This window comes from Coenobita brevimanus, chromosome 79 (assembly GCF_032717465.1).
Source record: "Coenobita brevimanus isolate Jiangsu-jjx chromosome 79, ASM3271746v2, whole genome shotgun sequence".
In the NCBI taxonomy this organism is placed as follows: Eukaryota; Metazoa; Arthropoda; class Malacostraca; order Decapoda; family Coenobitidae; genus Coenobita; species Coenobita brevimanus.
The window spans coordinates 31,373,942-31,399,937 of record NC_137032.1 but is presented as its reverse complement, the minus strand read 5'-3'; the positions used below and the strand labels follow the sequence as shown (position 1 = coordinate 31,399,937).

Genomic DNA, 25,996 nt, shown 5'->3' with positions numbered 1-25,996 from the left:
TCACAACTTGAGATTGCAGAGGAGCCAGATGATAATCTGTCAAGTGCAGAAGTTGATGGCAGTGATGACACTGCTCCAATTGGTTGAGTTATTCTTCAGTTAGAAGAGAACGATTGGCATTTACAGGAGACACAGGGGTCAAAGTAGTTTTGCAAAATCCCCAGGATCCAGTGGAGATTTTTTTGTCTTTTGTACACAGGGATATAATTGAACATATAGTGAGAGAAACAAATATGCTGCCAAGGTTTGTGAAGAAAAAGAAGGAAGGGGAAAATGAAGAGAAAGAGTTGAGATCTGATGTGGAAGGAGAATGTTGGGAAGGTGTATATGGTACCATTTTAGATTTGGTCATTTTCAAGGCATAATAAAGAAGCCTACAATCTACTCATACCACTCCACCAACCAGATGCTTGCAACACCCTTTTTGCTATGTTGATGAAATATAGCAACTGTTCCACATTACGGTAGAGTTTATTTATATATATATATATATATATACTTTTTTTTTTTTTTTTTTTTTTCCAGTGGAATCTCAAATTTCGACAGTTTAGAATTCGATGAATCAAATTTCAATGAATTTTGGAGTGGTCTGCCTACCTTACTTTTCGATGCAAAGTCGCATATTTCGATGCTATCAGGGCCAGACTCTAACCAAAACAAGCAAAGATAATACTTTTGATGCAAACCAAAATGCTAGAAGTGAAGGAAGATTATATGAAAAAGTATGAGCCTAACCTAATATCATATGTGACATGTGTCAAGAAGAGAATGAAAATCAACATCATTTATTCATACAGTACATGAAGCATGCGATGATATAGTTCCGAGACAATTCACCGTCAAGTCAGTTCACCCGTCAGATAATTCCCCGTCAAAACATGGACGATTTCCCGTCAGGACAATTCGCACCCTGGACGATTCCCCGTCATTCTATAAATATACTTATTATTAATTAATCAGTACTTTAATAACTCAAAGATATAACAAGAGAAATTAGAGGAAGAGAATCAATAGTAGAAATACTAAAACAAAATGAATTACAGGTGGTAGCAAATACTGTACAGTAGGCAGAATACTGAAACGAAGAGAAGTACAGTAAGTTCGCTCAGTGCGCGTCAACGCAGTGCGCGATTCGCATTGTGCGCGAGTGACCAAAAATCATAACCAAAAAAACCTTCAATGCGCGAGTTTACCGCACAGAACGCGAGGCAGAGGCAAGGAGTGGCTCAAAAATGCCATTTTCTACTAGTGCGCGACCACCCCTCACACAGCGCGTCACGTGTCATCATAATGATGCGCAGAAATTCCCGGGCATTCTACTGCGCAGCTTGGGGTACAAGGGAGCGGGCGCGCCATAACAGTCCTGTCTTGTGCACTGTGCGGATCCGCTCTCTACAGCTAACCTGTCGTGTACAACGTGTGGTGTTTTTTGTGCTGCCTGTACTTCGCCACACCATGGCTCCAACCCCAAGAGTTAAGAAACTTCTGACGCACGCCACCAAGTTAAAGATCATTAAGATGAAGTAGGAGGGTCAAGGAAACACTGCTATCGGGAGAACCCTGGGACTGGCTGAATCTACAGTGAGAACTTTGTGGAAGAACCGTGAAGCCATTAAGGCTATAGTGAAGACGTATGGTGCCTCTGACCTAGACGGCCGTTCGCGGGTGGGAAATGGTGCTATGATACTAATGGAGCGCTATCTTGCCACCTTCATAATTAGGAAAGAAAAGGAAGGTGTTCCACTGACTGGAAGATTTATTCGGAACCAAGCCCAGCTCTTTTACAAGGCAGCATCTCGCAGGTTAAAAAGTGGAAAAACCTTTCAGGGCATCGGTTGGATGGCTGGACCATTTTCTCAAGTGCAAGGAACTCCGTTACGTGAAAGTGTCTGGTGAACGTGCCTCTGCTGATGAGCTGGCCGCGAGAAACTATCCTGCGATATTTCGAGCGATTATTGAAGAGGGACAGTACACCAAGGACCAGATCTACAACATCGATGAAACGTCGTTATATTACAAGGTCATGCCCAAATTAACTTACATCGCTAAAAGACAGAAACAAGCCCCGGATCGCAAGCTCCAGAAGTGTAAGATGACGGTAATGTTCACTGTAAACCTGTCTGGGAGCCACAAGATGAGGCCAGTTGTTGTACACACAGCTTCACACCCAAGGTGCTACAAAAACCTCACGAACATGGATGCAAGTGGCGTGTATTGGTACAAGTCCGCAAATGGTTGGATGACCGGGAACATTATGGCAGACTGGTTAAAGAGGCGGTGTGTCCCTGATGCCAGGGCCAAGTGTCGGGAACTGGGCATTCCATTTAAGATGCTCCTTGTGCTTGATAACGCACCAAGTCACCCTCCATACCTTGAAGATCTTCATAAGGATTGTCGTGTTGTGTTTCTGCCGTCCCGCATGATGTCATTAGTGCAGCCACTGGATCAAGAACTAATCGCCACGGTGAAGCATTTCTACCATGAGCAAGTGTACGACTACCTACGCAGGAAGACCGACACACAAGAGGAGCTTCATGCCCTACAAGAAGATCACGACGAAGACCTTGATGAGGCATCTGCTCCCGTTCCATCTCCACCAGCACCTGTATCCCGACCTGCCACAGATGCTATGACTGTTGAGGCATTTTGGCGTAATTTTACGGTGAAGGACGCAGTTGAATTTCTCCTACAAGCCAGGCACCAGATTACACCTGCAACGGTGAACCATGCATGGCGAATGCTCGTGCCTCACTTATGCATCACCCAGGAGACGGCCATTCATCCACTGGCTGAGGCTGAGGCAGCAACATTGACAGCAGCACAAGCTGTACCAGGTTTCAAGGACGTTACATTGACGGACATACAAGAAGTGCACACTGCTACTGAGGAACAGCCTCCCGAGGAAGTGTTGCAACTGATAGACGAGGCTGATGCAGAGCCCGACGCCAGACAGAATCAAGTTGAGCTGCCTAGCGTGATGGAAGGCAGGCCTGATCTGTGTATGTCAAACATTAGCAAGATCCTTGCTGCCGTGGATAAGCTCAAGGAAGAGGTGAAGGAACAGGAAGTGAGCAACCTAAGAACGGAGGAACTTCTGGTTGGTATTGACAGACTCTTCCGTTTCTGGACAGACAGGCACAGGAAAGAAATAAACAGGAGAAGACAAACGCTCATAACAAGCTACACACAGCAGGCTCAAGTTGGTAAAATTGCGGAACCAGCGACATCGTCTGCTCCTGTTCCTGTTGAGGATGAAGAGGATGCAATGTCAGAAGTGTCAGCATTGGACTTTGAAGGGTTTATGGCCGAAGTGAGTGACTTTGATGTTCCTGGGGAAGGTGATCAAGAGGAGTCTGTGGAGGGAAGTGTTGGTGCGGTGGGAGGTGTGGTGGGGAATGCGGCGCTGTAAGTGTTGCCGCACCTCGGAATCCCTGTTATTTAAGGTCATCAAGCCTGTTGTCTACTGTTGTTAAGGTGACTACCCATATTTTTGTTATTGTAGCTATAGCTTTAGTACAGTGTCTGAAACATATGACCTTTATTATGTCTCTAAGGGCCAAAAAATGTCCAGGTATGAGGGGGTACCGCCCATATGTAATTATTCCCATAAGATTATGTATTCCTAGTACGCGAATTCCCAGTGCACGAGGTCATGGACCACCCAATCTCTCACGCACTGTGTGAACCTACTGTACAGTAATTATGAATACAAATAAGGAGCAACATAGAAATGAACAATAGAGACTGAGAAAAAAAAATAGTCATGTTGTTTAAGGACGAGCTCCCGGATGGGAGTAGGCACCAACAACAACAAGCCATGTGCAAGGCGATGCTCTATTGTCAGCGGCCATCTTGCAACTGTCCTGCCAGCAACCAGCCCTCTACAGCCAATTGCTGCACTTTCAGCCTGTACTTTCCATATGTGGACATGCATTTCACCGCAGTTTAGTTGTATGTTCTTTGTATTTTTGTCACAACTTACCTGTTTCAAGATGGCAAGCAAGAGTGGTTCTTCGGGTAGCAGTGGTAATGGATGAAAGCAGCCTGGCACCTCCAAATATTCGCAGCCAAAGGAGAAATGGCAATACAGGAAAGGGCAGAAATACAGCAAGTATACACATGCTGACACTATGGCAATACAATGCAGAACTACAGTTACTTTACCACAGTTATAGTTCATAAAGTTTACAGGGGGTGTGGGCAAAAAATCATGATTTTAGGTAGTTAGGTTCGGAGGCCCTGGACCCAAACTAATTTTTCCCATATGAAGTTCAGTTTAAATTTCAACGTTTTCAATTTTGATGCGTTTTTTTGGCACATATCCCCATCAAAATTTGAGAATTCACTGTAGTATATTAACCATATAGCGCTAACGATGTAGATCTACGTCCCCCCCCAGAAACGCCAGTGACGTAGATCTACACCCTTCAGCATTGATATGTCGTTGCAAGCAACCAGAGTAAAGTGGAAGGTAGGTAATAACTCATCTTGCTTACTTCAGACATTTCTCTGCTATGCGCACAACACTGATTTAATAGTGCTGGAGGTGAGTGACAGTCTTCACAGGCTTGCAGTCACTCTGCTTTCTCAGTAATCATGAAGATTTCACAGGTGGAGTGGCACCACTCTGACTTGATTCAACCAACTTTCTGGCTTTGGTGATTACTTTTATTAGTGCCAGGGATCTTATATTGATGTATTAAGCCCATTTAGCCAGAAAAAAATAAAAAAGTTGGCTGGCAGTGAAGGGTATCTTTTTTTCTTTTTTCTTTTTCTAGCACAGTACGGGTTAAAACTTTACATGTGGTAAAGTCTATATATAGATTATGTTAAAACCTTGCGTAATGTGGTGTAACAATATTTATGTTCCAATCCTGTTGTCAGGGGCATCTATATAAAGACAGTTTTTTTTTATTAGGTGCTTCTGAGCAACCGCTGCCACTAGCTAAGGGTTAACTGCTTTTCCTTGCCCTATCTCATACTCAAGACATACCTTTAGCATGCCAAACACTGTACCCTAGTCTGTTATCATGGTAGTACATTCCAGCCGTATTGTACGATTGATTGCTTTGCGATCATTCACTTACAAGGTCTGTTGAGAAAGTATCTGACCTTTGGCTCTAAAAAAGTTAATAGCTAACCTGTTGAGCTAGGACACTAATCTCCGTCATAGTAGGCCCCTTCTGACCTGACACACATAATCAGCATTCTTTCCACTTTCAGTATTTCTTGCAGGTGCTTTGTCATATCATGATCACTTCTCTCATCTCAAATTGGGAACCCTTCAGCAGAGTTTTGAGCTTGGGGAATAACCAAAAGTTGCATGGAGCCATGTCTGGTGAGTGGGGAGCCTGCCGGTCCTACAGGATGTTGTGCTTGGCCAAAAATTCCTGAGTCAGTTGAGAAGAATGCACAAGGATGTTGTCATGGTGCAGCTTCCAACTTGCTGCTTTCCAAAAGCTTGATCTCTTCTGCCGAATTGCATCACGAAGACGACATATAACATTGAGGTAGTAATGTTTGTTGACAGTCTGACCTGATGTATATTCGTGGTGCACAACATCATGGTAGCCGAAAAAAACTGCCAGCATACTTTTCACCTTGCTGTGAACCTGTCATGTTCTTTTTGGCTGAGGTGATCCTGCATTCCACAGAGATAATTGTGCTTTGGTTTCTGGGTCATACCCTTACACCAAAGTCTCGTTTCTAGTGGTAACAGTCTTCAGAAAGTCTGGATCGTGATTTGGATACTCCAACATGTCTTGGTGAGTGCACGAATGTGGCGATTGCATTTCACTACACAAAAGCCTACCCCTATCCTCCAACGAGTTGGTGAGGAAAAAAATGAGGTCGGATACATTCTGAACAAACCTTGTATGTGCTCTTTGAGTGCTTTCTCTTTCCTGATGTATCAGACTGTATTCTAGTAATGTATCCAGATAAACTGTATGACTAAATGAAAGCTTGCTTGTATCATACTTTTAAACTTGTCATGTACTGTAGAATCTTTCCCAGATTAATTCAGTTAACTTCACCAGAGATACAGTGAAGGTCTACACAAGCCAAATTGCAAGCTTCATATGAGATACAATTAAGATTGGTTATAAAACAGTGACTCAGGGGAAGTAAACTACCGTACCTTACAAAGAACCAGCCCGACAGGAGTTAAATGTTTTACATTACTACACTTAACTTAATTTTATTTATTTATTCTTTTTTCAGGCAAAGAAAAAAGGGCGAGCAAAACGGAATTTGTCAATGACTGATGCCCAGATGGCTTCTGCCTTCAGTTTAATGAGGAAACGGCGGCAAGACCTTACACTTGGAGCGAAAGTCAAGGTCAGTTTAGTGATTGTTTTTAACCTTTCAGGTATGCAGCAGGGTTGTATAATCTCACATCAATCCATTCACCTGGTGATTAAAAAGTGAATGTTGGTCACTAGAGCAGTTAGTGCAATGGGAAAAAATGAGTAACAAACTTTTTACCTCATCAGTATCATAATTACTTCATAGCACGCATATATTATGGTCTCACATGGAATGTCACTATCTATAATTCTAGTATTTGAATGATCAGGTTCTAAAGTTTTTCATAATGTCCCTAAATGCATATATTGTACTGTAATGTTAGTAGTCCCAAACATGCCCAAAATACAGCATTTTCTGCTACTGCGAGGAAGTGATGGAGCATTGTTGTGTGGATATGGATGCGATAGAAAGCGTTAGGAGAAATACATCGAGGAGGTTTAGCCATATGGAGAGGATGGAGAATGAGAGACTAACGAGGAGAGTTTATGTAAGGTGGAGAGGGGATGAGGGAGGGGAAAGCCGAGGATGAGATGGAGGGCTGGAGTGGAAAGGTATATGAGAGAGAAGGATGTGAGCTGGAGAGAGGGCAGTGAAATGGCAGGGGACAGGGCAACATGGAAGGGATCTGTTTGTGGCCTTCCCTAATGGGATTAAGGAGTCAGGCAATAGAGATAGATAGTATGGACCTGCATCCCAAGGCACCCAGGATGGGACCGCACAGAAACCTACTGTCCACCTCCTCCTCCTTGTTTCCTTACACCAGGTGTAGACCCAAGGTTGATGTAGTAATTTTTGCACAAATACATTAGCTACACACATATGGATGCCCAAATGCACACTTTTTCATATCTCCATTCATTGCGGTTTTTCAATTAATAACTTCATTTTTTGAATTAAGTGACCAGTATCAAAATGAAAATCTGCAACATAGCCTTACAATCCTACAAAAAAAGGTGCCCAGTGCTATTTTTTCCAGACCTGCCGACCGTTATAACTTGTCCAGTTTTGCGTGTTTCATTCCTTCCCATGAGCACTCCTTCCTGAAATCTCTTGATAATGCCTCCATTTCTATTATGAACAGCACCAGGCTCAGGAGTGATCTCTGATGTGCCCTAGCCTTAATTTCAGACTCATTGCTGGAAGTTCAATTGAATATAACACTTATGATATCTATGTATGTTACTTCTGTGAAATTGTCCAGTTCATGGACTGAGCAGACTGCTTCCTATTCATGAAATGGGCAACGTCATACAGTTTATATTGTATTTTTGTATCGTTTTTAAAGGCTACCACATGCTTGCATGCACTGGCCTTTTTGCTAGATGGCAGCTTTCCATGCTGCTTGATCTGTGCTAGTCTCCCTGTTTAGTCCCTTATCCCTGAGGTCACATTCTGTTATCTTGTCCCAGATCTCTTTTGGTCTGCTTCTTGGAACCCTACCCCTGTTTTTTGCATTTTTCACCTTCTGCACCCAATGGGGTGCTTCTGAAAAGCTTAGTATTCCGGTAGATGTTGCCACCATTGGGACAAACACATTCCCCACGCCATTTAAAAAGCATATGTAATATGAGAGGTAAAAGGAAAAGAGGAATAGGGCGAGAAGGGTTGTGCGTGATGCTAAAGTGGCAGCAGATGAGAGGTGGGGCGGCTGACTGCGAATTTTCAACAGAATAAGAAAATGTTCTGGGAGGAGGTTAAAAGGGTGAGAGAGGGAGAGTGTGGGAAGGAAGAGCTAATAAAAGCAGAGGATGGAAGGATGTTAATTGAGATGGATGCAGTAAGGGGCAGAGTATTTTGAAAGAATGTTAAATGTAGAGGAGGAAAGGGTGGCTGAGATTGTGGCGGATGGAAGGGTTCAAGGAATAAATGTGTTGGGAGAGTTGAATGATTCTTTGATCACAAAGGAGGAAGTGGAGAAGGCAGTAAAGGAGATGAAAACAGGGAAAGCCGCAGGTATGGATGGCTGTGCTATGGAATGTCTGAAGGGTGGTGGAGTGACTATTGTTGACTGGGTAGTAAGATTGTTGAATGTGTGCTTTGTGAAAGGTATGGTGCCAATTGACTGGGCAAGTGCTTGTGTGGTCCCGTTGTATAAAGGCAAGGGTGATAAGTATGAATGTACTAGCTTTAGGGGTATAAGTCTGTTGAGTGTTGTAGGTAAGGTGTATGGTAGAGTGTTAATTATGAGAGTTAGAGAGGGTACAGAGGGAGTAACTGGTGATGAGCAGTGTGGCTTTAGGAGAGGGAGGGGATGCGTGGATCAGGTGTTTGCTGTGAGACAAGTGTGTGAAAAGTATTTAGCAAAAGGCAAGGATGTGTTTTGGGCATTCATGAATATAGAGAAAGCTTATGATAGAATTGATAGGGAGGCTTTGTGGACTGGTTTAAGATTGTATGGACTTGATGGTAGGTTACTAGAAGGGGTGAAAAGTTTTTATATAAATAGTAGAACGTGTGTAAGAGTGGGAAATGCTGTGAGTGATTGGTTTCCCGTGAGAGTGGGGCTGCGACAGGGATGTTTGATGTCGCCATGGTTGTTTAATATTTATATGGATGGTGTTGTAAGGGAGGTGAATGCAAGAGTTTTAGGTGGAAGTCTGAGTCCGGTGAATGTTGATGGTGAAGAGTGGAATCTGAAGCAGCTGCTGTTTGCAGATGATACTGCACTGGTGGCTGATTCAGAGGAGAGATGGAGACAGTTGATAGAGTTTGGAAGGGTGTGTGAAAGGAGGAAATTGAAAGTAAATGTGAATAAGAGTAAAGTGATGAAGTGTACGAGGTTGGTAGTGGTAGGGGGATGAATATAGTTTTGAATGGTGAGTTGCTTGAGGAGGTAGAGTGTTTTAAATATTTAGGGACACATGTTGCTGTGGATGGAAGAATAGATGCAGAAGTGAAGTTTAGAATAAATGAAATGGGTAAGGTGCTGGGAGGAATAAAAAAAGTGTTTAGATGTCGTTCGCTTAGAATGGATGTAAATAGAAGGCTGTATGAGGGTGTTGTGATACCGACTGTGTTATATGGGGCTGAAACGTGGAATATGGGTGTAGCAGAGAGGAAAAATTTGAATGTAATGGAGATGAAGTGTCTGAGGAGTATGTGTGGAGTTACGCGTATGGATCGAGTGTGAAATGATGAAGTGCGAAGGAGAACTGGAGATGTTCGGGAGATGGCTGGTAGAGTTGAGCAGAGGGTGTTGCAATGGTTTGGGCATATGGAGAGAATGGATAATGAGCGATTGGTGAAAAAGATAACTAGATCTGATATGAGAGGTGTAAGGCTGAGAGGGATACCACGAATAGGATGGATGGACAGTGTGAAGAGAGCGCTGGATGCGAGAGGGATGTCTGTTAAGCAAGGAAGAGTGGCTGTGCGTGACAGAAATAAATGGAGAGAAATTGTGAATGAATAAATGATGATGCAGCCCTGAGGGGATATTCTCCTGCATTTGGTCTGATCAGCTAGTCAGGTCAGGTGCGCGTAAGGGGATGAGTCTATTTTGATGTGGTAGGGGTAAACCAGCTCTTCTGTCGGGCCCTGCTGTGGATGTCACTGATTGCACTGCGCAGTTGACCCTTGTGCGTTGTGGTGCGGTGAGGATCTGTCCCTTCTTTCCTTTGGGGCTAAGATGCGATTGAATGTGTTTGAATGGATGAGTAAATGGGGAGTGTGTTGTCTTGTCTCAGCTATATGTCTTTCCTTGGGGGAAGCAGCCTAGGTACAGTATATAGATAGATAGATAGATTTTTGTTTGTTAATTATCTACACAGTTGTGTGAAACTGTGAATCATAGTAATGTCATATACCGTAATATAAATAACACAAATAGAACATGTGTATGTGGAGGGATGGGGTGGAGAGGTATATGAGAGAGGGGGGTGTGAGTTGGGAGCAGGGCAGTGAAATGGCGGGGGACAGGGCGACTTGGAGGCGATTTGTTTGTGGCCACCCCAAACGGGATTGAGGCGTCTGGCAATAGATAGATAGATAGTATGTAACCTAGCGTGAATTGTTTATATTTATCGTAAACGGAAATTAAAATATCACTGATGGCATATGATGGCAACCCCCCATTTCAGTGGTCCTGTATTATTTAATTTCTGCTACATTTAGTACAAGTTAGGTTCTTTATACATAGTTTGTTCAGACTGTAAATTACGCCTAGTGTGTATCTTGACTCATTCAGTCCCTGTGTGGGCAGAAATTTAATGTTGAGTAAATACTGGGACCCAACATTTTGCTCACTCCCTTCACCCATGCACACCACAAGACCCGTGTTGCCATGGTTTGAGAAGGCCGTGGTGTTGCCTCCTCAGACCCTCCAAAGCAGTTACAGTATCTTACTTTATCTAACCTAACCAGACCATAAGTAGGCTAAAATGTATTATTTTAAGCATTAGTCCTCGTGCGTTTGTTTTGAAAACAAATCTCTCGTGAAAAGCGTAAACACTGGACTGTCTTGTGTGCATGCTTGAAGGGATTGAGCAAAATGTTGAGTCCCAACAATTACTCAACATTAAATTTCTGCCCACATAGAGACTGAATGAGTCAAGATACCCACTAGGCGTAATTTACAGTCCTAACAAACTATGTATTAAGAACCGAACTTGCACTAAATGTAGCAGAAATTAAATAATGTAGGACCACTGAAATGGCGGGTTGCCATCATATGCCATCAATGATATTTTAATTTCCTTTTATGATAAATATAAATAATTCCTGCTACGTTATATATACGGGTTCTGTTTGTACTATTTATATTACGGTATATGACATTACTCTGATTCAGTTTCACACAACAGTGTAGATATTTAACAAAGAAAAATATGCTTTTTAAATAGCGTGGGGAATGTGTTTGTCCCAAAGGATGCGACATCTACCGGAATACTAGCTTCGAAAGCACCCCATTGTCATCCCATCTTCTCACCATGCCCAAACCACCTCAATCTACCTCTCCTTATCACATCAATGCACTCCAGTCCCATCCTTCGTCTCAACTCTTCAGTCATAATCCTGGCCTCCCCCAGGCCTCACATTCAAGGACACACATGTCTAATCATTGTCATTTCTGTATGCGTGATCTTATGATTATCCTCTTCTTTTACCACCCAGGTTTGACTTCCATACAGCATTACACTCTTAACACATGTTACGTACAATTATCCCTTAGCATGGATGGAGAGCCCTCCCAATGTCAGGAGAGACATCAGCTCCCTGAACTTCTGCCAACCACTTTTTACCTTAGCCACAGAGCTAGCTCCAGTCCCACCTCCAGCACATAACATGTTCCCCAAATAATGAAACTCCTCTAAAGACTCACCAGCAAAATCAGTCCTTTCATGCTGGACACTCCCTACATGCACTCCCCAACACACTTCGCACATGAAATCATTATTTTGCAGTCTACCTCTAACACCACAACATCTCTTATATATCCACTTATGCACAGGATGGAGATACTGTACACCCTTGTGGCAGACCGCACTCATAGAGTTCCAGTTGTTTTGGTGACTGGGCACTTAATTAACGATGTGGTGATATACCACTTAAACACACAACAATTGGCATACCATTACTCACACTGTTCAGCAATCATCATGCCAGCTGATCTTAGTCAAACAGCTTATATAGCAAGAGAAACTAACTGCTTTTGATTAACTGACCTTATGTGGCTGAAGGTGTCATAGCTCTTTTTTCAACTTTCACTATAACACCCATGTACAGTCGCACCCTGCTATTTGTAGGGGTTACAGACCATCCCCTCCCCCCATGAAGGGGTGAAATCCACAAATAATCCAAATCTTCCATAAAAATGACTGGTTTCACTGTTTTAATTACAGTAATCCCTTGATTATCCGTCATAATAGAACCAAAGCCATGACCAGATACGGGCAATTAACGGATATGGAGCAATATCCTCTACGGTAGGGTACCCATACCCCCCAGTACCCATACCCAACCTCTGTGTACAGTACATGTCCTAATTTTGGCAGTGTTCTTTAGTCTTTTGGCATTTTATAGACATTAATGCACACATTGCAATATGCAGTGTAATCTGTAACACTAAAAACAATTCATACCCCCCCCCCCCCAATAACTGCAAAACCCTACCAATATGCACAGTACCACTCCTAATTTTGGCAGTGTTCTGAGGTCTTTCAGCTGTTTTTAGACATCAAAACACACATTGCAATGTGCATAATAATCCTTAAAAAAAAAAAAAAGAAAGAAAAAAAAAAACTACCAACATGTACAGTACCCCTCCTAATTTTGGCAGTGTTATGAGGCCTTTCAGCTGTTTGTAGACATCAAAACACACATTGCAATTTGCAGTGTAAGCCTAAACACTAAGAAAACAATGCAAGAAAAAAAAAACTACCAAAAGGCACAGTACCCCTCCTAGTTTTTGCAGAGTTGTGCTGTCTTTTGGCTGTTTTTAGACATCAGCACACTCATGATTAAGGATGATGAACAAGGATGGAAGTTTTGAGGGTGAAGTGCTTGAAAGGGTACAACAAGGCAGAAAGGTCGCTGGTTCCTCGAAAGCAGTGATAATAAACAGGGAAGTGAGTATTAAAGTGATAAAGTTACCACATGACAGCATTGTGATACCAACTCAAACATATGGAAGTGAAGCTTGGACCTTGTTGGAGGGACAGAAGTCAAGAGTGAGAGCAGTGGAAATGAGTCATTTAAGAGGTTCATGTGGAGTCACATGGAGAGACAGATTGACAAATGAGGAAGTGAAGGAGCATTGTGGTGTGAATGTGGATGTGATAGGAAGTGTTACAAGAAACACACTGAGGTGGCTTGGCCACGTGGAGAGGATGGATAGTGAGAGACTGACGAGGAGAATCTATGTGAGTGAGGTGGAGGGGGAGAGAGGGAGGGGGAGGCCAAGGATGAGATGGAGGGATGGAGTGGAGGACTATATGAGGGAGGGGAATGTGAACTAGGAGCAGGGCAGTGAACTGGCGAGGAACAGGGCGACATGGAGGCGATTTGTTTGTGGCCACCCCTTACAGGATTGAGGCATCTGGCAATAGATAGATAGATAGAAAACACACATTGGAATAAGCAGTGTAATCCTAAACTCTAAGAAATCAAAGCATAAACAATAACAATTATATAAAAAAAAAATATATATACAGTATATATAAAAAATAAGGACACAGTACACGTACCACCCAGTGAACAGCAGACATGGGCCATAACCCGCCATATTGCAGCAGGTGGGCAGGTATCCCATGTGGTGTAATGGCTAACAAAGCAACCTAGCAAAGGTCAAAGAACTCCTCCTCCACCTGCTGAAGCCAGGCGATGAGCCGGGACATGCGGCGAGGTGATGGAGCCCTACCCACCTCAGGATTCTCTGAAGACAGCCGTAAGCTCACGTCTAACGACAACTCAAAGGCAGCAGTGTAATCCTAAACTCTAAGAAATCAAAGCATAAACAATAACAATTATATAAAAAAAAAATATATATATATATAAAAAATAAGGACACAGTACTCGTACCACCCAGTGAACAGCAGACATGGGCCATAACCCGCCATATTGCAGCAGGTGGGCAGGTATCCCATGTGGTGTAATGGCTAACAAAGCAACCTAGCAAAGGTCAAAGAACTCCTCCTCCACCTGCTGAAGCCAGGCGATGAGCCGGGACATGCGGCGAGGTGATGGAGCCCTACCCACCTCAGGATTCTCTGAAGACAGCCGTAAGCTCACGTCTAACGACAACTCAAAGGCAGCTGATGTGCTTGGTTGTGCGTCCGAGAGTGAAGACTGGGATCAAGCGGGTGGTAGAGGTCATGGTGGGGAGGAGGGGCTGGCACTTGTGGGGCTGACGAGCTTGGAGAAGGAGTTGATCCTTGTCTGATGATAAGTGTGGCAGTTTTTGTTGGAGGGTGACAGCGTCCCTGACTGCCAGCAGATCCATGGCCAGCTTGAGTGGCACCAACTCCCTGTCGCACTGAGAGTGCTCGACATGCTCGAGCACCTGCTCAGTGCTGGCCCGCAGGCACCAAGATGAGGGAGTGATGGAGTGGTTGGGTGGCCAGAGTCAGGGTCCTCGTCCTCGTCGCTTTCCTCTGTCAGCCCCGCGGAGACAGCAGCGGCAGTCTTTTCATCAGACAACGTCTGATAACTTGGATTGCCGTCCTCGTCGTCCAGCTAATCCCTCGTCGTCCACATCCTCGCTTGTTTCATGGCCAAAGGTGAAAACATCTAAGTCAAATCCTTCAAAGTTGTACATGGTATCGCATCCCTGAAGGAGACGAGACCGGCCACTCTCCAAGGTTTTGATGGAAGCTTCCTTCCAAGCATTGGCCCAGTTGAAAATCGCCGACTTGATGCTGTAACACTGCAGATTCTCAAAGGTCCACTTCCCACATGCGTCGACCCCTTCCTTGTCCTCAAGCGCCACCGTCACCTTGTTGAGGAACCTCCAATGGTACAGTCTCTTGGCCGCCACGATAACACCCTGGTCCATTGGTTGAATGAGAGCATTCATGACAGAAACAGGCACCTGATCCGCCTGTCATCAGCAACCAAATCTTTCTCCGACGGATGTGCAGGGGCATTGTCGAGGATCAGGAGAGCCTTTACCTGACTGTGAGGGATTCCAAGTTCCTCTGTCTGATAACAGATAACTTCGTTGACAGGAACCAATCTTTGAAAATCCTTGTGGTAAACCAGGCCTTCACAGAATGGTACCACACAACAGGCAGGCCGTCCATCAACCTACGGAGGCAACGTGGCTGTTTTGCACGTTCAACAATAACAGGTTTGGGACCGTACATCCTGTTAGCATTGGCATAGCACAACACCGAAACACATTGTTTGGACAACTTCCGAGCAGGCACAGGCTTCTCCGTCTCTTCTGTCAGGATGTTGGTGGGCATAGAGCGAAAGAACAGGCCAGTTTCGTCAGCATTGTTCACCTGACCGAAAGCAAGGCCCTCCTTCTTGATCAGGCGAGGTGATGGAGCCTTTGTGGCAAAATGGCTCAACATCCTCCATTGTCACGTCCAAAGCCTTGCCATGTACCTTACGGCCAGTTAGTCCATGTCGAAGTTTGAACTGGAAGGGCCAACCCTCAGGTGCCTTGAAGTCATGCACATTGTGCAGGCGTGCAAACTTCTCGGCTGCAGCCTTCAACTTGGTCCTGCATACAAGCACGCTGGCACCCCGTTGCTGGCAAAACGAAACCAGGGTCAGCTGGTCGATGATGGCGTAGCGGGGCTGGGACATCACCTTCTGGTTGCCTTTCCTGGTTGTATCACCTTAGTCCTTGCTGTTCTGAGTAAGCTTGTCCCACGATCTCATGATATCAGACAAAGATGAGCAGGGCAAGTCAGATTCACGCACATTGCGTGAAGTTGGCCAGCCCACGTCAGCCTTGCCCAATATCTCAGCTTTTTTTCCAGAGTCAAAACCTTCCTCTTGCGTTTCTCTGGTAGTGGTAGGGCCATCATCACACACATGAGAACACCACAGAGGAGAATTAAGGCCTGCTGAAGGTAGGGCACCACCACAAACGCAACAATGGAAACTGCCATTGTTAAACCTCAGTCAAGCACGTCCACACATGGAGAGACAAAGACGGGAACTAAGGTGTGGTAATGCTTTGGAGTTACAGTGTTGCCATTTCTGTACCCACGCTTGGCTATGAGCGTGCAAGCAAAAAGCGGCACACTGACCTACGAGCGCAAGGGTCCTTTTGGCTCACTCAGGCAAATTTCACAACGTGGCAGAAACACTGGGTCCCTGTACATCGTAGGCCTAAGGAGTGGTCGAGTAATCCAACGGGCAATGCGACTTTGACCATTTGGTAAGGGGGCAGATGGTCGTGCGTGGCCGGAAGTCTCTGACTAATCCAGGTGGCCAGGTGGTTGGGATCCATACAGCCATTCTCGTTCACCAAGTGGGTTACACTCTGTCTTCCTCGTGTGCCTCCGGAATGTTATCGGTTATCTGGGTGGCCAGGGGATTTCCACCATTCAGTAGGGACCCATACAGCCATTCTCACTCAACTTGTTGTTTACGTCTGTTTTCCTTGCTTGCGGCCAGTATGTTTCCATTGTTCTGGGTGGCCGGGTGATTTTGACCATATGTTGAGGATCTGTACAGGCATTCTTGCTCACCTTGTAGGTTAGGGTCTATTATCCGTGTGTAGACACAGAAGCCAGCGAGCAACAGAACAAATTTTTTTTTACTTTGTAGGTAGCTGGCTGGCCGTCAAAGCCAGAGCTTTTATGAATGGTTGCGGATAAATAAATCTGGTTACGTTTATAATATAGCCAAGGTCTAGTGAATGGATGTGGACTGTACGGATAATCAAGGGATTACTCTATCCCCATTAGGTACAGACCCACTGTGAGACCTGTAAATGCATTTTATGTCACATTAATACTCCCCAAAAAGAGAGTACAGGATGATATACAAGTCTTTCTGGGTACAGTGCACTGTAATCACCCATGCCGTGATGACGATGAGAATTTGCTATGCAGTACATGATGGATGATGAATGATGAATATTCTCTACTGCATGGCAGGATGAGCTCTAGTTGAGCAAAAAATCACTTATGAACCACCAGGAATAACTGATGCTGTGGGAAAATCAGGAAAAATCTTCCTGTGAATTTTTGAGATAATTTCCTAGAAAAATCCGTGGGCCTGGCACAGTCCACGCTGGAAATCATGGCATCCAATTGATCCACCTGTCGCATGTTCACATTGTAGGCTAAGACAGGTTCTGGTTTCCAGACGTGGCACTGCCCTTCTGCCCTGTAATCTATACTGTCTGTGTAATGTACCGATGAACAGATGAGATGAGGAAGACTTCGCAGTTGTGGTGCCATGCTATTGCGAGGATATTATTCGACTTGTAAAAAGCAACCTCGTTTTTCTGAAGCTTCCCACCTTCTCCATGTGCCAACGGTTCTTCTTTACAGTGCCGCACAGACCAGTTTCCTGCAGGTGAAGGTACCTGGTGAGAAGGGGGCTTGTGTACCAATTATCCAGGTAGAGGACGTGCCCACGATGGAGGTATTCCATGATCATCGTTTTTACCACAGCCCCTGAGAGTCCCAAGCATCTATTTTCTGTGATGTTCATCTGAACACCTGTGTACCGGACTATGTCCTGCACATACGCAGTCTTACAGTTGCACATCACGAAGATTTTGAAGCCAAACCTGTGTCTTTTGCTGGGGATATACTAACGGCAAGCGATATTACCTCTCCATAGCACAAGACTCTCATCTATGACAAGGTCTCTGTACGGAGAGGAGGAGGTACGGAATTTCTCTCGAAGATGGTCAAAAACTAGACGTATCCTCCTCACCATGTCCATGTTGTTAGCGTTAGCTGGGTCAAGGGTGTCAAAAATATGTAAGGCTGCTCAGGATGTACTGAAATCTATGCTTCCCCATCATCTTGCAGAAAAATGGTGTCACCATTACTGGATCCACAGTCCAGTAGGAAGGAAGCTGATTTTTTTTCAATATCCCCATCAAAAGCACAAGTGCTAGGAACATATACATTTCACTCAGTGTCACATCAGGTTCAAACAATCGGCTGTGTGGTGTCTGTGTCGTTCCCCCACACTCAAATGCTGCAAAGGTGTTTGTTAGGGCAACAATTTTCAATACAAAGTCAACAGAGAAGTAGTTCCTAAAAAAGTCCAGGCTACTTGAACTATGGTTTAGCTCAGGAACTGTACACCCGGCCTCATTCTCATGGGTGAACAGGTGAATGTGGGGGACAAAGTCATTCCCGTCCTCCCACTCCTGTGTCGTTTCATCATCATCATCATTGCGTCTGTTGTCCTCGGGCCGTGGGGAAGCATGGGGAATTGGAGAAGAGTTTCATATGAGGTGCTGGGTGTAGGAAAGGTGGGAAGACTTTGTCCTGAGGTGCTTGGCTGAGCTGGGTCACGTGGGAGCAAGGGAGAGTGCGGGCGAGATGACTCACTCTCCCCCAACAGTGGAACTTTCCCAAATTGGCCCCTCTCCCTCCTCACACTTTTCTCCCCATGTAGGGAAATCCTAGGCTTCCTCAACCACCCCTGAACTGCTGAACTACCTTCCTCCTCCCCTTGCTCCTCATCGTCATGACGTGCAAGATGACGATGTGCAGGTGGCCTCCTTCCACGCATTGCCCTAGCATACCCCACATACCTTGATTTTTGTGGTGAGGGAATTTCGTCATCACTACTACTTTCCTCCTCAGGGTGGACGTAGTCTTTAGGTCCTATTCACACTATAGGGACGGTCACGCTTCAGTCACGCTTCACTCTCGCTTCACTCACGGTCCTGGTGCATTCACATGTCCGGTCCGCTCTCGCTTCACTCACGGTCCCATCATCCCCTCTCCCTCGACGGTAGAAGTGCCACCACCATTGACGGAGGATGTGTGACTTTTCACGAGCCGAGTTGGCAACGATCGCCATTGCACTGGATGAAGAAGAAGAAGAAAGAAGAAAGCAAAGTCGGAAAAGAAAGAGAGTGTGGGTTCATCCAATCTTGCAAGATAGGAATAGTGAAGGAGAATTCCATACACTGTTTCCTCATCAGATTGATAATGAAAGTAAAATTTCACAGCTATTTTAGAATGAACATTGAAACATTTGAAAAAATATTATCAAAAATTGAGGATGACCTGAAAAACGAAAACACATCATTCAGAGAAGCAATTACTCCAAGAGAAAAACTGGCTGTGTCTAAGGTAAGATAAATGTAAGATGTAACTTAGATTAATCATTCAGCATGACTGAAAGGTAATACAGGTAAGAGATAAAGGTACAGAGGATCACCATTTAGGGCTGAATCAAGACTAGAGTGGAGCGGGAACATGGCCGGCCTTCACACCGTGGGTTCGCTTCACTTACGGTCCACTCTCGCTCTGGTCAAAATATCTTTTGAATGGATCGTGAGCGGAGCGTTCCTTGACCATTACTGCCAGTGTGAATGCTCCCACTGAAATGCACTTAATGATATTTGACCGGTCCGTGAGTGGAGCAAAAGCTGAGCGCGACTGTCCCTATAGTGTGAATTGGGCCTTATCCTGCACTTTGTCATCCTCCACATCACTTTCTCTAGTGTAAGTGACTTTCAGGAGCTCCTGAGTCTCCTCGTCTGAGAGACCGCGGCAAAACATCACTACACTGTATGACAGACACAAGCATAATGAGGCTGAGTGAGCGTGAGGCGGGAGCTAGTGGGTGTATGGGCCTGGCCACTTGAGGTCAGATAGAGGAAGGGTTGACGTAAAAGCACACCAATTTCTGCACGCGTAGCTTGGAAAATGCAGTCACAATGAATTTTTGGAATTTAAGCCGTTTTAAAACGGCACTGGCACTGGCCGCGGTATTACATCAGACTGTTTTAAAACAGCACTGGCATGTGGCAGGTTAAAAGTCTCGCTTTCATCCAGATCCTGCCTGACCTTAATTCGTCCCAGAGCGTGAGAGCCTTGGTGCTATTGCCTGGCTCATGGGTGCCTTGCGCCGGTTCTGATCTTCTACCCACGTGTGGAGCATCCGCTCGAGCTCCTCCATTGCAGGCTCTCACTGGCAGGTGGTACGGGAGGCGGATAAGGTTGCAACCTCCCCAGCAGCAGCTGTAATGACCACCTTCTTTATGATGGTGGAGACAGTCGACTGAGCCAGGTGGAGAGCCAAGGCGATAGCACGCACACCTTCTGCTTTGTCATGGCGCTTAAGAATTTCTGATTTCACCTCTAGTGACAGTCTTATGCACACGCTTCACGGGAACATCACCAGCACCACCACTAGCAGGCCGCTTACCACCATGACTAGGCCCTCCACTAGCACCACCACTAGCCCCACCACGTGCAGCACCCTTTCCAGACATAATCACACTTATTTGGACCCAGAATCCAACAATATTGCACTCCACGCACGATTAGTATCACTGCTCTACTCACGACACTGCTCAAACACAATTACGATGTACTACGATAGCAACCTGCACAACGTTGGTGGTGCAACACGATGCGTGGTGGGCGAGCGTAATGGAGATCCTTACTCAGATATGTGCAGTGCAAGAAGAGTAATATGGGCGAGCGCAGGGTGAGAAATGGCTATGGGGTCTGCGTGAGCATTTCTGCACATCCTGGGAATGCACGCGATTCAAAATTTCAGCCCATTGTCTGTGGGCGCGACATTGGAGGGCCCATCTTTAAACCAGGGCATGCCCATCGGGTATCAGGCATGGTGGTATTTGTACCCCCATTGCTAAGCTGGGGTTTCGCATCTAAGGGTATCGTATATCAGGGTATTACTGTATGTGACATTACAAAGCAGTGTGATAGGATTTTAAACTTCTTTGTCAAGTGAAGTTCTGTTAAATATCCCTTAATCTCGCAACACCAGTGAACGCCATTTGTCAGGCGTTATTAACTGACAAATTTTACACTTAACACAAGCATGATTGTTGATAGGCAATCTCCTAAAATATTTCTCTTAGACATTTTATGTCACTTAACCCCTTAACCACGGGGCGTCACTTTCGTGACGCTTGGGAGCAAGGGATCATACTACGGGGCGACACTTTTGTGATTCTGTGTTATTTTGAATTTGCCCGGGCTTTGAAGTGGTGGCTTGTATCATCTATCAGTACTGCCAATGTCCAACACTAGTCAGCACTCCTAATCTCATCTGTACTCCCATCCATTGTTGACAATTTAGCCATTTCTCCCCATTCTTGACTCCCCTCCCTACCTCCCCTCCATTACCCTATCCTCTCGCCTGCCCGGCCGTGCTACGCTAAGTAAATCTTCCCTGGAATTTTCCACTGATTTCATCCATTGAAATAAGCCCTATGCCCTATTCTTATACCGAATAATATATACAAAAAAGAAATAAGGTAAGTGATAGTGCCATACACCTGGAATTGGCTAATTATTACCTGACAACACCTCACGTGCACTTGTTCGCTAATTTTTACTGTTTATTTCCCTTTGAAATATGCCATATAATCTATTTTCATAATAAATATACGTATTAGGAGGGAAGGGAGAAGCCTAAGTGATATTTACATTCACCTGGAACTACCTAATTTATTATGTATTGTCTTGGTTTCCTGCCAGTCATTTCATTGCTATATATTAGCACGTCTCACAGGGCTGAAGTTGGTAGTATTGCACTCACCCTAGTACTAACTTCCGCCGCTTTATAGCCCCATCCAAAGGGCCCTGTGACCTTTACCCCCTACTAAACCTCGTGTGGAAAGAGGTAAAGGGCTGACAATTGATAGAGAGTGACTATGATCTTTTTATTGAGTAAAACAGTGAAAGTGGAATTGTAAATAAAGTGTAAATAATGTGTAAACAGCAAGTGAAAGCAATAAATGTAAATATAAGTGAACAGTGGAAAATAGTTTTATAAGTTACTTCAAGTGACAGTGCATAACACAGTGTAAATAAAATAGAAATGTAAATAATGTAAATGAAGTAGAGAACGTAAATAGAAATGTAAATGAGTGGTATTATAAGAATACGAGTATATATACTAGGAGTAATGAAAGTGAAAGTTTCACTCTAGCATGTATGAATACTATGAGTTATGAGAGTGAAGGTGAAAGTGACATTCACTCTCAATGCTAGTATACAGGACGAGAAAGTGAATGCTACGTATTTTACTGAAAGAAATTGAATTCCTACAGTGACAATAAACTACTATTACTGAAGGAAACTTATGGATAAAGACTGTAGATAAATATAAGTGTTATATAGTAACCGAAATATAAACTGTTGAGTGTTTTTATGAATAATAGACAACACTAGCGGCGAACGATCAGAAGTGGGATGGTCATACGCCCTCGTAATTTTCATTGCTTTCACAGTGTTTTTTTGGGGGGAGTATGGATTCCAAACTATTTGAGAATCATAGATTAGTATTTCTAGTGATAATATCAGGCTGTGGTAATCATATTACGAGTTGTCGGGAAGTGTAAAGTGGAGACTTCGTTACCCAACTTCAGAGGTCTCCACAAGTCCTACGGTACTCGACGAAGGCTCAACAAACACCCAAGGAGAAAGCTGAAGGTATGTGCCATAAGTATATTTAATTTTAATATTCTAGGACTAATAACTGATTTTTGGCAAATATTTTTAGAGAGTCTGTCAGAGCGCGAATATGCCCGCGGGAACCGCAAGTCAAAGCAAAACAAGCCTGCGGTTTAAGGGTTAAAGCACTGTATTATCTATGTTTGAGTAAATTACAGTGCCATGTAACTCCACAGTACTGTACGTATATATACTTCCGACATCCATTTCCACTCGTTTCACACGTGCATGTACACACACATATTGCATCACTATTTGAGTTTCTGATATTTCTGCAAGATTACAATAATGCAGACTTGTATAAATGTACATTATCATGAAGTACATTGCAAATAAAATAAACTGAGCACTGTGTGGGCGAGCAATACACATTATGTGAAGAAAAGTGCAGCATCACTCCACATCAGTCAAGCTGTATTATAAACAAACAGTTGATCACCTGCTGCACAACTCAAGGCAGTGGTGAGAGATTAAATATTGCTGTAGTTGTTTTACATAAATAAAGGAATACAAAATTATTAGTCCCCTACCAGTCAAGCTGGTCAGGGACTATTGGTTTGCACGGTTCTGTCTATCAGAACTGTACGGCATCTTTGATATACCTTCACACAGTTGTTCCCCATACTATGACGGTGTGTTGCACGCAGCAACCCAGCAATCTACTTCTAAGGTCAAGGTCACACTTGGGGCTCAAACAAGCTTGGGTGCTGTCACACTTAACAGCCATACCTACATTCGTGCTCGCTCTGTGTGTTGTCTGGGAGATCACTGAAGGCTGTACATCCATTTTGCTGTCATACCCACTTTGTATACGCAGTGCATATGTATGGTTATCATCTGGTAGGGGACTTTTTATTGCATGGCAATAGTTGGCAGGGATTTGTTTTCCCATACAGTTTACTGATGGATGTTAAATATGAATACAGCTGCAAAGTATTTTAAACAGAAGGACATACATTAGATGAGGAAAGAAAAATGTACAAGAAATATACGTCATGGTTAGTAATGAGTATTTTAATGATAATTATCATTATCTTGAGTTAATTGATGAAAATAAAACTGTCAGTGTTGTAAATCGCTTGTAATTAGGGTACTTGATGCAAGCTAGTTAGCCCATACTGCAAAGCCTGTGTCAAAGCATGTCTAAACTATGAGAATTAAGGCAAGGATAGCTAGATAAATACTTTTTCTGAAGTTAAAATTTGTTAAAAGTTTAAATAGTTTGTGGACACAGGCACTTTGAATTTTAGAGGATGTACTGTATAATGACAGATTTTGGGTAATGCAGCATTGGACAAATGGGATTACTGTACTGCACAAATGGAATTATGCAGATCGCTCCATAAGAACTATTGTTATTTACCTAATGGAGAAGAGAGAGTCCAGAATTTTTCACAAAATTCCTCTTTTGATCATCCTGAGAATTTTTCTCCCAAGTTGTTCTGTTGATCAATCCTAGTATGTCTGGCCAAGCATATCCATCAACTGCTGGCAAGCCTAGGGAACAACTACATCTACTGCAAGCAAGCAGTTGCCCCAGCAGGACACTCCTGTATGTTCCTTTTGCCAGGAAAGGTGTAAAGATTTGGCTCTTGTGTGGATGCCATATTTGTGTCTCCACCCATTTAACCTGGGTACTACAGTAATGTAGGCTTTACTTCACCCATTGATCTGGTTATGTGGTTATGTAGGCTTTACTTCACCCATTGATCTGGTTATGTGGTTATCACCCAGCATTGTAAATGGCTTCTTAGATTACAGGAAACCATTAGACTTGTCATGAAATGTAGAGTCACTGCAAGTGGAAAGAAGAGACATGCAAATAGCATTAAAAATGTATTGACCATCAGCAGGCTTAGAAAAATAAGTGGCGTATGTGGGATTTTTCATTTACTTAGATAGATAGTGAAATGCCACTTGGTTGTTTGGAGGGGATTTGAGACTTAGAGGTTAGAGGAGAGGGACTGAGCAGTGTCTTTAATCCCATGAGGACTGAGATCAGTCATCAGAGCCAACAAACTCACTCCCCCAGGAGTCATCAGAGGTTTGTCATGATGTGGTGTGTGATGTGGACATGTTAGCACAGGTGGAGAAAGATGGTGGGTTATATGTTAGTATCATGAATTCATTGATCAGCTGTAGGGGTGACTTCTTGATTTTCTGTACTAACTGCTTTCTGCATTGCAGTTATTTAGTTGATTTCTTTATGCTTCTTCTTCTTTAGCCTATCTTTGTTGAGACTACCTTCAGGCAGGGCTCCCCTTCATTCGGTCAGCTACTTCCAGAACCTTGCTGCGTTGCTGTCATGTTGGTCTTGCTTCATTGATCTTGCCAAGTGTAGCTGCTGCCTCTTCTTGCTCTGACACTGCATGACACTCTTCTTCCTTTACCATGGCTACCATTTTGTCCAGCAATAAAGCTAGCCCTGTATCCGTCATTCTTAGATATCATGTCAGCTTCAAATGAAACCTTCTAGATTGGTCCATGCCACCTTTGCTACCTGCATCAGTGTCTGTGAAATGAGATGCCAAGAATGTGGGAAAGACTGGGAGGAACTTCCTCCACCCATACTGAATGGGCTTCGTTGTAGCATTGCACTAAGTTGCACTTTTCGGGGAGGCGGTGGCTCAGTTGATAGAAAGGTGGCCTTCAGTCCTACCAGATCCAAGTTCAAATCCTCGCTGGGGCAGGGAACAATTTAAGGATCGAATTTCATAAAATTAGACTCTACTGATCTACCAGAAGACCCACCAACAGTCATAAAGATACCCCTGCAAATACCAGTACACCCGTCCTATATGAGACGGCCCTAGCATTTATTCAGTATTGACTGTGGGTGTTAGTGCTGAAGTGGTGACATGTAGAGGTGTATGGAATGTAGAAGGACTGCTGGGCCTTGGGAGCAGGCTGTGAAGGCTACAGTATGCCCAGAGTTGGACACATGGGGGAGTGAGAGGGAAGGTGGTGGTGACCATCATCTGTTCACTTGATATGGTGCTACCTGCCTTTTCTTTCACCTTATCTTTTTTTTTTTTTTTTTGTCACTTTTTATTACTCTTCCTTCCAGTTTGGGTGACTGTACAGTGAATGACAAGTCTGATGATTTCCTGTAATCCAGGAAGTGATTTACAGTTCTGGGTGGTAACTATATAACCAGAGAATGGGGTGAAGGGGAACCTGCTATGGTGCCCACGTTAACTGGGTGGAGAGATGCAAATCTGGTGTCCATCCAGGCACCAAACCATTGTGCTCTTCTCCATGCCTCACTATGGTGAGATGCTATCTGCTGCAAGAAGGCATCAGTTCACTCAGTGGGCTGGCCTTCCAGAGAAGTTACTTGCCTGCATTTGATGGGTCTGCACAGCCAGACAGACTGGGGTTACTCAACAACAACCAAGCCACAGTAATGTTTAAGGTGGCATCCATGATCTAAAAAATGCTTGTAGGATAATGTCAGACTTGACATTTGCTGGTCTTTAGGATGGCATCATTGAAATTGAAATGCTTCCAGAATCCCATCAGTGTCTTCACATTTTCATTGGCACTATGACATCCTACTAATTGGAAAGGTGTCCATTCTGCCCCATTCCTTTCAC

The 25,996-nt window shown here is 44.1% G+C and overlaps 1 pseudogene; it reads left to right on the top strand.

Annotated features, from left to right (window-relative positions):
* The window catches only part of LOC145409077 (uncharacterized), a 44,258-nt pseudogene that overhangs the window by 5,287 nt on the left and 12,975 nt on the right, over nucleotides 1-25,996 (top strand).